Source organism: Mustela nigripes, chromosome 5 (assembly GCF_022355385.1).
Source record: "Mustela nigripes isolate SB6536 chromosome 5, MUSNIG.SB6536, whole genome shotgun sequence".
Taxonomy (NCBI): domain Eukaryota; kingdom Metazoa; phylum Chordata; class Mammalia; order Carnivora; family Mustelidae; genus Mustela; species Mustela nigripes.
This window is the reverse complement of record NC_081561.1, coordinates 113,461,138-113,467,462: the sequence shown is the minus strand read 5'-3', so window position 1 is coordinate 113,467,462 and position 6,325 is coordinate 113,461,138.

Sequence of the window (6,325 nt, the reverse complement as noted above, 5' to 3'; positions counted from 1 at the left end):
TTCTTCTTTTTTTTTTTTTAAGATTATTTATTTATTTATTTGACAGACAGAGGCCACAAGTAGGCAGAGAGGCAGGCAGGGAGATAGAGAGGGGGAAGCAGGCTCCCTGCTGAGCAGAGAGCCCGATGTGGGGCCCCATCCCAGGACCCTGGGATCATGACCTGAGCCAAAGGCAGAGGCTTTAACCCACTGAGCCACCCAGGCGCCCCTATCCACATTTCTAATTTTCTAAAATGCATCGAGGAAATGAGTTATTGTAGGCACTTATTTAATTTAGGTGAATATTACTAAATTATTTTCCTGAAATTTTGGTCCACTTTGACATCCTATTAGCAGTAAAAATGATTACAATATTATTTTAATTCTCAGAATAATTTGGCTAATCTAACGGATTAAACATATTTAGTCACTGATTTAATTTGCATTATTTTAATTATTCAAGAATTTGCACATCATTTTTCCACTCGTAACTATTTGAATTTCCCATTTTTAAGGGCTTTGCTCATTGTTCTTTTGGGATTTTTATATTGATTTGTAAAAGCTCTCATGTGTGTAATTTGGGGAATATATGCAATAATATGCTCATATTGGTGTAACTTTCTGGAAGGCAACTTGACAATATTAATTAGGACACTTATAATACTCATTCCATTATTATTCCTAATCCTAGTGTTTTATTTCATAAAAACTATTGGATATATGCATGAAACTTTCGGTATAGTATTGTTAATAAAATCAGACTATTGAAAAGTCTTATGTTATAGTAGAGATATGGATAAATTATATAACAATATATATTGGTTTATTATGCAGCCATTAAAAAGTGTTTTAAAAGGTGAGTGAATATAGTCATGATGCAATATCAAATGACATTTCCACACTAGCGATCTCTAAGAGTGCCATATAATGTGCAGATTTACATAAACTTACCTTAATACAAAACTCCTTTTCTCCTAGAAATATTTTATTTATTTTTAAAAGATTTATTTATTTATTCATTTTTTATGTTTTATGTTTCATCTATTCATTGGAGAGAGACAGAGAGAGAGCAGGAGGAGGGGGAGAGATAGAAGGAGAAGCAAACAGACTCCCCACTGAGACAGGAGCCTGATGACCTGGGTTGGATCCCAGGACCTGGAGATCATACCTGAGTGGAAGCCAGAAGCTTAACCATCTGAGCCACCCAGGTACCCCCTCTCCTAGAAAAATGTACATATTGGTGTTATGCAGAACATGTTTTGGTAAATGATAACTTTCTTTATCAAGCCTCCCTTTTTAAAAGATTTTATTTGTTTTGAGAGAGAGAGGGAGCATGAATAGGGTAAGTGACAGGCAGAAGGAGAAGCAGGCTCCCCCCTGAGCAAGGAGCCCAATGCTGGGCTCCATCCCAGGACCCTGAGATCATGACCTGAGACCAAGGCAAATGCTTCACGGACCAAGCCACCCAGGAGCCTCTACCAAGCCCTTTTAAAACAGTTTATTATTACCACACAAGTAAATGAAAAAAGACTGAAAATAATTTGAGGATCTGGTATACACAGAAAATTGCTAAAATCTTATTAGTCTATGTAAGTTAAGTAAAAAGTCAAGGCTGTATGTCATAGTCATGGATATACTACCATGCTTTCCCTTCATTCCATTCTTAGATTTTTAGTTCCTAGTGTGGGGATAGTTCAGTCCTTTCCCATCTATTTTAGAATAACCCATCCATTTTCTGGTTCAAAGAATAAAACATAAGAGTACTAGGTTACTCTTGTAGAGTAACCTTAGTTAACTTTTCTCTCTAGAGTTAACTTTAGAGATTGTGCTTAAATGTATCTGCTGGATACATTTAGGAGACTGGAAACAATGAGGATCCTTCCAGTTCATAAATTTGAGACTCAATCTAAAATTCTTCCTGTTTTTGTGATATGAAAAATATGATTCTATTAAAATACTATTTTTTAAAAATTTTATTTATTTATTTGACAGAGAAATCACAAGTAGGCAAAGAAGCAGGCAGACAGAAAGGGAAGCAGGCTCCCTGCTGAGCAGAGAGCCCTATGTGGGACTCGATCCCAGGACCCTGAGATCATGACCCGAGTCTAAGGCAGTGGCTTAACTCACGGAGCCACCCAGGCGCCCCTAAAATACTATTTCCATCTTTTAAGTCATGGTATTCAGTGCTGAGAATGTTGAATAGTTAAATAACTTTAACTCATAAAAATTTTTTATTTGTATCTGTAGACTTTTTATGAAAGTGCTAGAATGTCAAGTCTAAGAAATTTGGAAAGATTTAGTGCAAATCTATGCTTAAGAGCAAGAAGAAGCTGTGAAGTCACATTACCTAAGACTTTTTTTTTCATGGAGAAAGTTATTACCCAGAAAATATAGAAGCCAGAGAAATTCTTAGTGACCTAATATTTGACATTTGTTATCTTATAGGTATTTTCTAAATTTCATAGTCCATTTCTTAGATTAAAATGCTCCACAAAATGTGTGCGTGTGTGTGTGTGTAAATCCAGATATATAGATGTAAGAAAAGAGATTTTTCTTTTCCTAATAGACAGCCAACTTCTCCTATGTAAATATTAACTTGTTTTACAGAATCTATAATATACATCCAGAAGAATAAATTATACTACTAAAGATAAATATTAAAAAGAAATGTTAGCATCTGTAGTATCATCCACTAACACTTGCTAAGTCCATTAAAACTACTCTACTGAAATAATACCTACCTGAAATCATAACATTAATGGCAATTACAATCATGTAACATTTAAAATGACAGTATTCCTTTTTATACTTTTATCTATTTGAAGTGGAAACTATAACTTGTAGTATTATTTCTATTTATGAATAAAAAAGAAAGCTAGTTTTCTTAGTTAACACAAAGTGTGGATTTTAGATAATAATAACTCAATCAAATGATTTTTTCAAAATATTATATTTTTCACAGTAATGAGCTTTTATAATGGTTATGTTCAGAGAGGAAAAAATGTCTTAAGAGAATAAAACTGCCAAAGTGTATTCATCTGTAGAAGACCATTCATTGTCCATTTATTTATGCACCTGTGAGCTTATATTTTGCATGATGGAATAATTTTAAGCATAATTATTAAATGTTTACTTAAGAGGGAGAAAAAAATATATATATATATTAAACCATGGGCCATAGAACACCCTTAACAATATGACTTAGAATCATAGATAGCCCTTTTAACTGTTTCTTTTTTTTTTCTGAATAATCATTTGATATACCTATCATTTTCCAGAATATAATTTATTTTCTGTCTGGTATTTTACCTTTGTCATCTTTATCATATATCCTGAATCATTATATCCCATTGTCCCTTAAACATAGTCACATACACAGACACACACACCAGACCCTTTTGTGTATTTTCTGTGCAATTTAATACTAATTTGTAAATTTTTATAAATTTCAAAAAATACCACCTGCATTTTCTATTATTACTGGAATTTACAGTCATGGTAAAATAAAACAAAACTTGCCTGAGTCTATCATAAGATTTTAAAAAAAATTGTTTTTCTTCACAATATTTCTATATGACCTAAAATAAAATAATCAGAGTTTCTCTATCATTCTTATAACCAAATGAGGTTTTTATTACTTTAGAGAGTTGTGACACATTTGACCACCCACTTAGAACACCAGTTTGGTGTGCTCTGACTGTGCAGTGCCCATTTGTTTTCCTATTTAAATAAAAAAGAATGATAGCAATTAATACACTTGAGAGTAAGAAAAATTTCCAATTGGCTTCTTTACTCCTACAGGTTATTAAAGATCATACAATACTCAGATCACATTTTTCTGAAACGCTTTTTATTTATTTATTTATTTTTTTGAGAGAGAAAGAGCACAGAAGGAGGACAGTGGGAGAGGGAGAGAGAATCGTAAGCAGTCTCTATGCCTAGCACGGAGCCTCACATGGGATTTGATCTTACAACCCTGAGATCATTACCTGAACCAAAATTCACAGTCAGATTCTTAAGCCACTGAGCCACCCCTGAAATCCATTCTTAAACGTCCCCCTCCACTTCTCACAGACCCTTATCATGTGAAATGATTTGCAGGGAAAAGGAGGCAGTAAAAGGAAATAAAAGGATTTTCTGTAGTGATTTATGGAGTAATTTTGACTTCATTATTAATTGAGTGCAGCTTACACAAAATATCATATTAGTTTCAGGTGTACAACATGGTGATTTGACATTTATATATATTATGAAAAGCTTACCAGAATAAGTATAGTCACCATTCGTCACCATTCAAAATTCTAAAATTGTTATTGACTATACCCCTTCTGACCGTGCTTGAAGAAATCCCAAGGATATTCCTGGAACTGAAATTTTGAAATTGAGAACTTTATACATAGTAGAGAACCAAAGGAAGAAAAAAAAAAAAACATGATCTAGTCAATTCTTAGGAATTTTTTTATATTTCACAAGTGTTGAATGGATTTGGATGGGGGCAAAATGTGGAATGACAATAGTACTGGCTTATTTTGAGTGCTTAGTTTTGATTTATTTATTTTGATTATTATATAAGGAGTTGAATTCCTGCTTACATTTTGGTCATAGTTTTTCCTAAGAAACCATTCTGCCCACCATCCAACCTTAATTTTCCTGGTGCCCATGAACCAGGAAGCAGTCAGCTCCAGAATTTCCCAAAATATACCATAATCACACAAGCTTTGGCCCATGGAGAGTTAATTTATATTATGTGTGAACATTTCTAACAAGAGAATATTTACCAACCTCGATTGAGCCCCATTATTCTTTAAATTCCTATGATTTAAGTTATTAAAATTTAAATGATGTGTAAATAATTGGACTGATGATCAGACAAAACCAAGCCTTGCTAAACAAACATATAAGCAGGAGTGTGGAAATAGAGGTGGATTAAAACAGAGGGAGCACAAAACAAAATAGATAATATTCATTCTAGTCAGATTATTTGAAAAGGATTTGATGGATAATGTATTTCAAGCCAAAGAGTCGTATAAGGCAATCTAAATCAGAGATACAGGGTCTGAGTGAATGCAGCTCTAAATCAGCTGGACTTCTTTTGCTGATACACATGCAGTAAGCGGACCCTTGAAGAACCATTTGACTAGAAATATGCATTTTTATCTCATGATGGACTCAGGCAAGTTTTGTTTTATTTTACCATGATTGTAAATTCCTCTTCATGGTGATTTTGTGTCCTTTACCTGGAACTTTCATTACTCAGCTAAGAGTGTGTGACTTTTAGAGAAAATAAAAGTACCTCTTGCTCCCACTGTCATTTTATCTTTTTTTTTTTTTTTTAAGTACACTCCATGCTCAGCATGGAGCCTCATGTGGGGCCTGAGTTCACCACCTTGAGATCAAGACCTGCACTGAGATCAAGAATCAGTCACTTAACCAGCTGAGCGAACCATGTGCCCCCCACATTGTCATTTTTTAAATAACTAGAAATTTAGAATTACTATTCTAAATAAATTGTAAAACAAAAAGTCAAACGATTATCTCATACAATGATAATATTCCTTATATGACAGATTATAGATATATAAAGTTAGATTCCATAATTTTTACCTGATGGTAGCAAAGAAACAGTATTTTAAGAATAAGGAAAAAATAAAGCATCTGCCTATTAAATTTATAAGAAACTATGACTTCATGGAGGTATTTATAGATATTTTCTGGCATTGTATTATCATCTTGAAACAATGTTGTTTTGGGGGGTGGACGGGGAAGGAGATGTTTTTTTGTTCACTTGTATTTGGTTTTGTTCACGTGGCATTTTCCAAAACAACAAAGGGTTTGAATACTCATCGCAACCATGCTTGCTTTAAATATTTCTAAGTTTTGAAGCATTTGCAGTGATGGATAATAATGGTGGTGCTTAGTAAACCTATATTAGTTAGAACTTTGTATTTACATATTATAATTTTTCAGTGTATCCAAAGAAAAAAATAAAGAACAGTCCTGCCAGATATACTTTTTATTCAGACAGTTATATACTATATTTTTATTTACTGAGAGTGTACTTAACAAAAATAAAGAAGAAGAAGGAGAGGAAGAAGAAGAAGAACGAAGAGGAAGGGGAGGAGGAGGAGGAGGGAATTAGGCTATTAACAATAGTTGAGCCTCTAATCTAAAGGCTTTCTAATTTTGTGAGTCACAGAGGTTTTAACTCCTGAATTGAACTACTAAGTGTTGAGCTGGTATTATAATTGAATATTCTTAGAAATTCTTTAGATTCAATTATTTTTTAATATAAAAAAGAACAATTTAATATACTTAAATGATAGAAACACTGACCATCATACAAAAT